The sequence below is a fragment of the Ranitomeya imitator genome, chromosome 1, assembly GCF_032444005.1.
Source record: "Ranitomeya imitator isolate aRanImi1 chromosome 1, aRanImi1.pri, whole genome shotgun sequence".
Classification (NCBI taxonomy): Eukaryota; Metazoa; Chordata; class Amphibia; order Anura; family Dendrobatidae; genus Ranitomeya; species Ranitomeya imitator.
In genome coordinates this window covers 889,382,390-889,395,023 of record NC_091282.1, presented here as the reverse complement: position 1 = coordinate 889,395,023, position 12,634 = coordinate 889,382,390, and positions in this window count along the sequence as shown.

The following is a 12,634-nucleotide window of genomic DNA, read 5'->3' as shown; positions in this document are numbered from 1 at the left end:
GTTCCCACATCTCAGAGCTCGTTCTTTAATTTTGGGTGTTTGTCAGATCACTGTATGTGTTCTGACCGCTATGTCCATTGTGTTACTGAATTGGTTAACATAACACATATGTACATAAACAGTAGAAACCCCCCACAAGTGACCCCATATTGGAAACTAGACCCCCAAGGAACTTATCTAGATGTGTTGTGAGAACTTTAAACCCCCAAGTGTTTCACTACAGTTAATAACGCAGAGCCATGAAAATAAAATAAAAACATTTTCCCCCCAAAATTATTTTTTAGCCCTTAGTTTTGTAATTTCCCGAGGGTAACAGGAGAAATTGGACCCCAAAAGTTGTTGTTCAATTTGTTCTGAGTGCGGTAATACCACATATGTGGGGGGGAACCACCGTTTGGGCGCATGGGAGGGCTCGGAAGGGAAAGAGCGCCATTTGGAATGCAGACTTAGATGGAATGGTCTGCAGGCGTCACATTGCGTTTGCAGAAGCCCTAATGTACCTAAACAGTAGAAATCCCCCACAATTGACCCCATATTGGAAACTAGACCCCACAAGGAACTTATCTAGATATGTTGTGAGAACTTTGAACCCCCAAGTGTTTCACTACACTTTATAACGCAGAGCCGTGAAAATAAAAAATCTTTTTTTTATCCCACAAAAAATATTTTTTAGCCCCCAGTTTTGTATTTTCCCAAGGGTAACAGGAGACATTGGACCCCAAAAGTTGTTGTCCAATTTGTCCTGAGTATGCTGATACCCCATATGTTGGGATAAACCCCTGTTTGGGCACACGGGAGAGCTCGGAAGGGAAGGAGCACTGTTTTACTTTTTCAACTCAGAATTGGCTGGAATTGAGATCGGACGCCATGTCGCGTTTGGAGAGCCCCTGATGTGCCTAAACAGTGGAAACCCCCCAATTATAACTGAAACCCTAATCCAAACACACCCCTAACCCTAATCCCAACGGTAACCCTAACCACACCTCTAACCCAGACACACCCCTAACCCTAATCCCAACCCTATTCCCAACCATAAATGTAATCCAAACCCTAACCCTAACTTTATCCCCAACCCTAACTGTAGCCTTAACCCTAGCCCTAACCACAACCCTAACCCTAGCCCTAACCCTAGCCCTAACCCTAGTCCTAACCCTAGCCCTAACCCTAACCCTAACCCTAGCCCTAGCCCTAACCCTAGCCCTAACCCTAACCCTAGCCCTAACCCTAATGGGAAAATGGAAATAAATACATTTTTTAAATTTTTTAATTTTTCCCTAACTAAGGGGGTGATGAAGGGGGGTTTGATTTACTTTTATAGTGGGTTTCTGAGCGGATTTTTATGATTGCCAGCCGTCACACACTAAAAAAAAAGCCGCTTTTTATTGCAAAAAATATTTTTTGTGTTACCACATTTTGAGAGCTATAATTTTTCCATATTTTGGTCCACAGAGACATGTGAGGTCTTGTTTTTTGCGGGACGAGTTGACGTTTTTATTGGTAACATTTTCGGGCACGTGACATTTTTTGATCGCTTTTTATTCCGATTTTTGTGAGGCAGAATGACCAAAAACCAGCTATTCATGAATTTCTTTTGGGGGAGGCGTTTATACCGTTCCGCATTTGGTAAAATTGATAAAGCAGTTTTATTCTTCGGGTCAGTACGATTACAGCAATACCTCATTTATATCATTTTTTTATGTTTTGGCGCTTTTATACGATAAAAACTATTTTATAGAAAAAATAATTATTTTTGCATCGCTTTATTCTGAGGACTATAACTTTTTTATTTTTTTGCTGATGGTGCTGTATGGTGGCTCGTTTTTTGCGGGACAAGATGTCGCTTTCAGTGGTACCATGGTTATTTATATCTGTCTTTTTGATCGCGTGTTATTCCACTTTTTGTTCGGCGGTATGATAATAAAGCGTTGTTTTTTGCCTCGTTTTTTTTTTTTCTTACGGTGTTTACTGTAGGGGTTAACTAGTGGGACAGTTTTATAGGTTGGGTCGTTACGGATGCGGCGATACTAAATATGTGTACTTTCATTGTTAGTTTTTTTATTTAGATAAAGAAATGAATTTATGGGAATAATATATTTTTTTTTCATTATTTAGGAATTTTTTTTTTTTATTTTTTTTTTTTACACGTGTGGAAATTTTTTTTTTAACTTTTTTACTTTGTCCCAGGGGGGGACATCACAGATCGGTGATCTGACAGTTTGCACAGCACTCTGAGCAGGCACTTGGTAAGCCACCTCCCTCCCTGCAGGACCCGGATGCCACGGCCATCTTGGATCCGGGCCTGGAGCAGGGAGGGAGGTAAGGAGACCCTCGCAGCAACGCGATCACATCGCGTTGCTGCGGGGGTCTCAGGGAAGCCCACAGGGAGCCCCCTCCCTGCGCGATGCTTCCCTGTACCGCCGGCACACCGCGATCATGTTTGATCGCGGTGTGTCGGGGGTTAATGTGCCGGGGCGGTCCGTGACCGCTCCTGGCACATAGTGCCAGATGTCAGCTGCGATAGGCAGCTGACACCCTGCCGCGATCGGCCGCGCTCTCCCCCCGTGAGTGCGGCCGATCGCGCTGGACGTACTATTCCGTCCTTGGGAAGTAGGGCCCACCCCACATGGAAGGAATAGTACGTCCAATGGAAGAAAGGGGTTAACAAGTGAAATGCACGCTCAATTGGGTTGAGATCAGGTGACTGACTTGGCCATTCAAGAATATTCCACTTCTTTGCTTTAATAAACTCCTGGGTTGCTTTGGCTTTGTTTTGGGTCATTGTCCATCTGTAGTATGAAACGACGACCAGTCAGTTTGGCTGCATTTGGCTGGATCTGAGCACACAGTATGGCTCTGAATACATCAGAATTCATTCGACTGCTTCTGTCCTGTGTCACATCATCAATAAACACTAGTGACCCAGTGCCACTGGCAATCTTGTGTAACGACCGTTATGCCGGTCGCTGCTCGAGAACAGAATACGGCGCTGCTATGAATGACTCAGGGCACAATATGATATTAAACCAACTTTTCTTTATAACTTATGCAAAATATGACAGAATTTTCTCTCCCAACACAATATGGGCCACAACAGCCACAACTCACAGAATACAAGTTATGCAGCCTGAGAGACCGCAAGTGCCAGCTTCACAGACAAGAATCCGACTACCCCACAACTATACCACTCGCTCCCTTAACTGTAATGGGCCTACACGGGGTAATACTGTGCCTGTGATATGTGGTCCTCTCAGGAATACAATCTTACACCCGCCTCCCGCCTAATTTACAATAAATCATGGGTACCCGGTTATTCCCAAAATATATATACTAGCTATTGAACCCGTTCTACGCCCGGGTGGCGAGCATTTATATTGGTATATGGTCTCCATCCTGGTATGTGCTGCTCCATCCTGTGTCCCCATCCTGTCATGTGCTGCACCCATCCTGCGTCCCCATCCTGTCATGTGCTGCACCCATCCTGCGTCCCCATCCTGTCATGTGCTGCTCCATCCTGCGTCCCCATCCTGTCATGTGCTGCACCCATCCTGCGTCCCTATCCTGTCATGTGCTGCACCCATCCTGCGTCCCCATAAAGTCATGTGCTGCACCCATCCTGCGTCCCCATCCTCTCATGTGCTGCACCCATCCTGCGCCCCCATCCTGTCATGTGCTGCACCCATCCTGCGTCCCCATCCTGTCATGTGCTGCACCCATCCTGCGTCCCCATCCTGTCATGTGCTGCACCCATCCTGCGCCCCCATCCTGTCATGTGCTGCACCCATCCTGCATCCCCATCCTGGTATGTGCTGCACCCATCCTGCGTCCCCATCCTGCGTCCCCATCCTGTCATGTGCTGCACCCATCCTGCGTCCCCATCCTGTCATGTGCTGCACCCATCCTGCGTCCCCATCCTGTCATGTGCTGCACCCATCCTGCGTCCCCATCCTGTCATGTGCTGCACCCATCCTGCGTCCCCATCCTGTCATGTGCTGCACCCATCCTGCGCCCCCATCCTGTCATGTGCTGCACCCATCCTGCGTCCCCATCCTGTCATGTGCTGCACCCATCCTGCGTCCCCATCCTGCGTCCCCATCCTGTCATGTGCTGCACCCATCCTGCGTCCCCATCCTGGTATGTGCTGCACCCATCCTGCGTCCCCATCCTGCGTCCCCATCCTGCGTCCCCATCCTGTCATGTGCTGCTCCATCCTGTGTCCCCATCCTGGTATGTGCTGCTCCATCCTGCGTCCCCATCCTGTCATGTGCTGCTCCCATCCTGCGTCCCCATCCTGGCATGTGCTGCAACCATCCTGCGTCCCCATCCTGTCATGTACTGCACCCATCTGGCGGCGGCGCTCAGCGGTGGAACGCAGGACAGGTGAATATGGCCGATACTCACCCTCCTGGCGGTCCCTGCTTCTCTGTTGGAGATCGCGGTGTGCGTTCAGTGTGAACGCATACCGCGATCTCCCGGGAGCGTCACTCTGTGAGGCCCAGACTGCGCCGGCGCTTGCGCCTGCGCAGTCTATAAAGGCTTCGGACAGAGTGACGCTCCCAGCGTTATATTATAGATATATCACAGTATATACTCAATGTATACGCAGTGCACTGTCTTATTGTTGAGTGCTCAGAGTGTACTCTTTTGCAATATATGCTTCAACAGTAAATAACTGAATTTGTTATACAGATGTCCAGAAGCGGATTAAATAGGTATTTGAGCCACCAAATCTTCTGATGCAGATCCAGATAAAGTTCACAAATAATTCCAGGAATATCCCATTGCCAGAATCGTGAAGCGCAGGAATCCACACAGTGTCTATTAGTTATCAGGCAATTCTTAATGCAAGACTGTCCTTAATAAGGCTGTGATTCCTATCTAGCTATCCCTAGCTAACTACACAGTCGGTGACCGGTCACACTTCTCTGTTTACTCACAAGAATAGCTTTCTTGAAGTCACACAGTCTCAAAACAAGAATGCCTCAAGATCTGGATTCTCCACTCTCCATCACCGCGCTGCTTCTTCTCAAACGCCCAGAAACTCTCTCTGAGGTAACTGTCCTGTTTCCAGAATCTTCTTGTCTTTTACTCATGGGTGACCTCCGGTGGCTGAACAAAATTACTGCAACAGCATTGTAATTATCCTGTCTATTACTCAAGGGTGACCTCCGGAGTTACTGTATCAACAATGTTTATGATAGAAAAAAGACATCACCACTTTACACTTGCATGCCCAAGCCATCACATTGCCTCCGCAGTGTTTTACAGGTGATGTGGTATGCTTTAGATCATGAGCTGAACCACGCCTTCGCCATACTTTTCTCTTTCTATCATTCTGGTAGAGGTTCATCTTGGTTTCTTCTGTCCAAAGAATGTTCTTCCAGAACTGTGCTGGCTTTTTTAGATGTTTTTAGCAAAGTCCAGTCTAGCCTTTTTATTTTTGATGCTTATGAGTGGCTTGCACCGTGCAGTGATCCCTCTGTATTTACTTTCATGCAGTCTTCTCTTTATGGTAGATTTGGATATTGATACGCCTACCTCCTGGAGAGTGTTGGTCACTTGGTTGGCTGTTGTGAAGGGGTTTCTATTCACCATGGAGATTATTCTGCGATCATCCACCACTGTTGTCTTCCGTGGGCGCCCAGGTCTTTTTGCATTGATGAGTTCACCAGTGCTTTCTTTCTTTCTCAGGATGTAGATTTTGCCACTCCTAATATTGTAGCAATTTCTCGGATGGATTTTTTCTGTTTTCGCAGCTTAAGGATGGCTTGTTTCACCTGCATGGAGAGCTCCTTTGACCGCATGTTTACTTCACAGCAAAACCTTCCAAATGCAAGCACCAGACCTCAAATCAACTCCAGGCCTTTTATCTGCTTAATTGAGAATGACATAATGAAGGGATTGCCCACACCTGTCCATGAAATACCCTTGGAGTCAATTGCCAATTACTTTTGGTCCCTTTAAAAACAGGGTGGCACATGTTAAGGAGCTGAATCTCCTGAACCCTTCATCCAATTTTAATGTGGATACCCTCAAATGAAAGCTAAAAGTCTGAACTTCAACTGCATCTGAATTGTTTTGTTTACAATTCATTGTGGTAATGTCTATAACCAAAATTAGAAAAAAGTTGTCTTTGTCCAAATATACTGTATATGGACTTAACTGTATACTAGATTCCTTGATAGGGCGTTGATCAAGGGAACTAGTCTGATTGCCATATGTGGAGTTGAGAAGGGGATTTGCCACATGGGGTTTTTTTTTGCCTTCCTCTGGATCAACATGTTAGGGCATGTTAGGTTAGGCTATGGGTTGAACTAGATGGGCTTAAAGTCTTCCTTCACCCTTAATAACTATGTTACTATGTTGTATTCATGACTCCTTATCCCCATCATTGTATACATGGCTCCTTATTCCCATCCTTGTATGCATGGCTCCTTATTCCCTTCCTTGTATGCATGGCTCCTTATTGTGATCCTTGTATGCATGGCTCCTTATTCCCATCCTTGTATGCATGGCTCCTTATTCCCTTCCTTGTATGCATGGCTCCTTATTCCCATCCTTGTCTGCATGGCTCCTTATCCCCATCCTTGTCTGCATGGCTCCTTATCCTCATCCTTGTATCCATGGCTCCTTATTCCCATCCTTGCCTGCATAGCTCCTTATTCCCATCCCTGTATGCAGTATGCATGGCTCCTTATTCCTATCATTGTATACATGGCTCCTTATTCCCATCCTTGTCTAAATGGTTCCTCGTACCCATCCTTGTATGTATGACTTGCATGAGAAAAGCATTAAAAAAAAACATCCCATTTACCTTCCCTGCACGCCCTCGCAGCATCTCATTCCGCCTTCTAGCAGCAACTGCGGCCGGGCGATTACGTGTCCCCGCTCATAAAGGTAATGAATATTTATCTCTTTACAGCCTATGGAATAGGAGAGAAAAGTGAATGTTCAGTACTTTAAAGAGTGGGCACCCATTAGAGCCTGGCAGCTGCTAGAAGCCAGTGGCTGCGGCTGTAACTGTGTGTGTGCTAGAAGAGAAATGAATATTCATTGCCAGTTCACTGAATATTTATTTATGTTTAGCAGCGAGTACAGGCATTAGCTGCAGTCGCCGGCTCCTGCCTCCTGTGACCCGCTGCTCCCCAATCCCCCTCCCACTCCATAAACTGGAACAATGAATTGTGTATAAGCCAAGGGGGGGCATTTTCAGCACAAAAAAAATTGCTGAAAAACTCAGCTTATATAAGAGTATATATGGTAATCATTAAAAGTTAAATTTTAAAATACACTGCTCAAAAAAATAAAGGGAACACTAAAATCCCACATCCTAGATATCACTGAATGAAATATTCCAGTTGTAAATCTTTATTCATTACATAGTGGAATGTGTTGAGAACAATAAAACCTAAAAATGATCACCGTAAATCACAACTCATATCCCACGGAAGTCTGGAGTTGGAATGATGCTCTAAATCAAAGTGGAAAATGAAGTTACAGGCTTACCCAACTTCAGTGGAAATGCCTCAAGACAAGGAAATGATGCTCAGTAGTGTGTAGCCTCCACGTGCCTACATTACCTCCCTACAACACCCGGGCATGCTCCTGATGAGGTGGTGGATGGTCTCCTAAGGCATCTCCTCCCAGACCTGGACTAAAGCATCCGCCAACTCCTGGACAGTCTGTGGTGCAACGTGATGTTGGTGGATGGTGCGAGACATGATGTCCCAGATGTGTTCAATCAGATTCAGGTCTGGGGAAGGGGCGGGCCAGTCCATAGCTTCAATGCCTTCGTATTGCAGGAACTGCTGACACACTCCAACATGAGGTCTGGCGTTATCCTGCATTAGGAGGAACCCAGGGCCAACAGCACCAGCATATGGTCTCACAAAGGGTCTGAGGAACTCATCTCGGTATGTAATGGCAGTCAGGCGACCCCAGGCGAGCACATGGAGGGTTGTGTGACCCTCAAAGAAATGCCACCCCACACCATTACTGACCCACTGCAAAACCGGTCATGCTGAAGGATGTTGCAGGCAGCAGATCACTCTCCATGGCGTCTCCAGACTCTGTCACGTCTGTCACATGTGCTCAATGTGAACCTGCTTTCATCTGTGAAGAGCACAGGGCACCAGTGGCGAATTTGGCAATCCTGGTGTTCTGTGGCAAATGCCAAGCTTCCTGCATGGTGTTGGGCTGTGAGCACAACCCCCATCTGTGGACATCTGGCATTCAGACCATCGTCATGGAGTCGGTTTCTAACCGTTTGTGCAGACATATGCACATTTGTGGCCTGCTGGAGGTCATTTTCAGGGTTCTGGCAGTGTTCCTCCTGTTCCTCCTTGCACAAAAGCTGAGGTAGCCGTCCTGTTGCTGCCATCCTATGGCCCCCTCCATTGTCTCCTGGTGTCCTTGCCTGTCTCCTGGTAGAGTCTCCAGCCTGTGGACACTACACTGACAGACACACCAAACCTTTTGCCACAGTTTGCATTGATGTGCCATCCTGGATGAGCTGCACTACTTGAGCCACTTGTGTGGGTTGTAGAGTCACTCTCATGCTACCATGAGTGTGAAAGCACAACCAACATTCAAAAGGGACCAAAACCTCAGCCAGAAAGCATTGGTACTAAGATGTGGTCTGTGGTCCCCACCTGCAGAACCACTCCTTTATTGAGTGTGTCTTGATAATTGCCAATAATTTCCATCTGTTGTCTATTCCATTTGCACAACAGCAAGTGGAATTGGTTGTCAAACAGTGTTGCTTCCTAAGTGGATGTCACAGAAGTTTGATTTACTTAGAGTTATATTCTGTTGTTTATGTGTTCCATTTATTTTTTGAGCAGTGTCTATTACTCCAATTGGATTAGTCAGTGAAATTTAGGCAAGGGCTATAATCTTGTATTTCTTCCCTTTGGGTAAAAGGCAAGTCTGTGAATAGGAGTCTAGCATGAGACCCAAAAAGGACTATCTTTACCGGACTTAGTTTTGACTTGTCAATAGCAGATACACAAAAATACACTTAGGGTGAGAAAAAAATCATAAAATATGTATAGAAACAAAATGGGGTTAACAAACAACCCAAAGAGTGTATGCCCTTTAAAAATTTAATTTTATTCCGAATAATTAAAACACATTAATAAAATATCAAGTAGTAACATAGAGACTGCTGAACAAACATGCCAGGAGACTTAATTAAATACAATCTGCATTAAACACCTTATATTACATGCAAAGTCCAAATATCGGTCCTGAGATAATGAAGATACTAAGGGTTAACCTTCCTTAATCAGTTTAATCAGGAGAGAATATTGGTATAAAGTATGTACTGAGATGTAAAGCTGTTTGCTATGGAGTCCTCGCCGCCCAAACGCTTGTTTCTTTTAAACTTTCAGGAGGCTTGAGTTTTGACTAGTGTGTATTTACAATCCAGCCGAGCTCTTTTAAGATGACCCTGACTTCTGTTTGCTGTACTGTGCGGTACTCTTTTGATTTCCCTACAATCAGGAAGTCATCTAGGTATGGAACAATGTCAATATTCTGGACTCGAAGATAGGCCGTCATCTCGACTATCACTTTGATGAAGACTCTTGACACCACAGATAATCTGAATGGTAGGGCTATAAATTCATAATGCCTTATTTATCCTTGCATAAATAAAGAGACTCTTAAGGTACCGTCACACTAGACGATATCGCTAGCGATCCGTGACGTTGCAGCGTCCTCGCTAGCGATATCGTCCAGTGTGACAGGCAGCAGCGATCAGGCCCCTGCTGTGCTGTTGCTGGTCGGGGAAGAAAGTCCAGAACTTTATTTCGTCGCTGGACTCCCCGTAGACATCGCTGAATCGGCGTGTGTGACACCGATTCAGCGATGTCTTCGCTGGTAACCAGGGTAAACATCGGGTAACTAAGCGCAGGGCCGCGCTTAGTAACCCGATGTTTACCCTGGTTACCATCGTTAAAGTAAAAAAAAACAACCGCTACATACTTACCTACCGCTGTCTGTCCCCGGCGCTCTGCTTCTCTGGTCTGGCTGTGAGCACAGCGGCCGGAAAGCAGAGCGGTGACGTCACCGCTCTGCTTTCCGGCTGCCCGGCGCTCACAGCCAGACCAGAGAAGCAGAGCGCCGAGGATAGACAGCGGTAGGTAAGTATGTAGCGGTTGTTTTTTTTACTTTAACGATGGTAACCAGGGTAAACATCGGGTTACTAAGCGTGGCCCTGCGCTTAGTAACCCGATGTTTACCCTGGTTACCGGGGACATCGGGATCGTTGGTCGCTGGAGAGCTGTCTGTGTGACAGCTCTCCAGCGACCAAACAGCGACGCTGCAGCGATCCGGACCGTTGTCGGTATCGCTGCAGCGTCGCTTAGTGTGACGGTACCTTTAGAAAGTTTTTATAGTCTGGATGTATTGGGATATGTTACTTAGCATCATTTAAGTCTACAACCACCGTGTAACAATTCTGAAACAAAAGCTTTATCATGTTTATTTATTCAATCTTGAAGGTGTGCTCTTTTATGAATAGGTTCTTCAAATTGATGATGGTTCTGTACGTTGCGTCTGTTTTTTTTTATAAAAAGGGGAAGTAAAATCCCCTTCCTTTCACTTTTATCGGTACTCTGCACAAAACCTGTTTTTCTGCTAGAAACATGACCTCCGTCTCTAAGTCTCTAAGGCTAATTGTTCCTCTGATCTTTGGGGTTTTAGTATGAAAGTCCATCGAGGAAACTGACAAAATTCTATCTTCAAGCCTGTCCTTTTTATTTCCAAAAGACAGTTGCTGGAAGAGATGTTTTCCAGTGCCAGAGTGAAGAGGGGAAGTCTCCCCCCCACCTGTGGATTCGTGTCATTGGGAAGGCTTGTTTTCCCTGAAGAGGGACCACCAAACATAAATCCAGGATTTTTTCTGTTTCTATTCCCCCATTTCCTTCTTTCTCCTGGAGGACACCCTCTATTATATTTTCTCCTCCTCTTTAGATCTGATGCGAAAAAAATGGGAAAGCCCTTATTTTTATCTCCAGCATTTTCTAATATGTCATACAATTTTTTGCCAAAAAAAAATTGCCCATTGCAAGGGATAGACCATAATTTATTCTTTGACTGGAAGTCCCCTGGGTAGCCTTCAAGCCATAAGGCCCGCCATTTGACAGGCTTGCAGACCTTGCCACCAGCCAGACAGAATCTGCTGATGCATTTGCTAAAAATGCTGCAGCTCCTTGAATTAATGGCAGGTTAGCCAGAATTCTATCCCTCAGGGTTTTATCCATTAGTTGTTCTTCCAATTGATGTACCCAAATCATTAGGGAACTTGCGGTTCAGGTCCCTGCAATAATTGGTTTCAACCCCACCACTAACCCCCCCACCCCACTGCTGCAGCTTTCCAAATGTGCCTCAAGCACCCTTCTGCCTCCTTGTTCAGAGGGTCTTTTAGAAAACCAGTATCCTCAAAGGGAAGGGCTGATCTTTTTGAGGATTTTGAGACTACCATATCTATTCTGAAAATTGCCTCTTCAGAAAAAAATAGGACTTGAACTCTATAGTGCCACCTATTGGAAGTAGCGATCCTACAAGTCACAATCAACCCTTTAATGAGTCTTGCAATATGACTTAGGATAAGATCTAAATCAGTATCTCAATTCGCAGAATACCGATACTGATTACGCCTTTCCTATTGACAAAACAAAAAAGGGGGACCTACTAAAAGGGTGGCAATCACGTAGATCATTCACCACCCGCTGTCACTTCAAGGGTACCAGATTTGAAGGCTGTTCTGGGATTCACAAATGATCCTCTTTGGATACCAAGGAGTCCCACATCACTCTGCTCCTCTGCCTAGGTCGGCTGCCACTCCTGTCACTTGAATGGCTGCACTCACTGTGTTCACGCTGTGGTGGCCACTGATGATGATGATGATCCTTCATAACCAGAAAGGAGAGCCAGAGGACAAGTGCTATGCCTGTGGTCAGACCCCATTTTACATGAGGGACCACTATGGCATCCCCTTCCTGGACCACCTCCTCAAGCCCCCGACTTCCGGTCACCTGCCCACTGTGAAAATAGTCAGGGTGCGCATTTTCCCAGTGCGACCTGCCCGTGATGCCAGCAGTTCACGCTACCATGTTCTGGGGCACATTCCCCCTGATATCACTTGACACACCTATTCCCAACGTGCGCTGGGCTCGTGACATCAGCGGAGCACACCTCTGCGATCTTCATGCACGTCCCTCCGCCATCACTTGGCTCACCACCACCCAGCCCGCCTTTCACAGAACAGCAGGCACGGTGGCTGGAAACATATCAAGCTTCTGTCACCTTCCAGAACCTGAAGGCCAGCGTTGCAGGCATGCAGCAGCTCTTCCAGATGCCAGGACAGGCCTGGGTAAGTGTTCCTTCAACCACCTTGCTTCAGCCTCATGTTCCCCTCAAGGACAGCAAACCAACTGATGCAGGGGAAAGGTACCACCCTTTTATTTCAGTAGATTTCCTGCACTTTCTAGGTGGATCCCTCTCTCAGGTGTCCTGTCATTGGTGAAGGGAAAATCTGTGGTTTTATCACAACTGCTGCACTTAGTAAACTAAGTGATACATCACAGGAATCAGGAACTCTGCACCTATATCATGTTGCTCTCAGATTGCA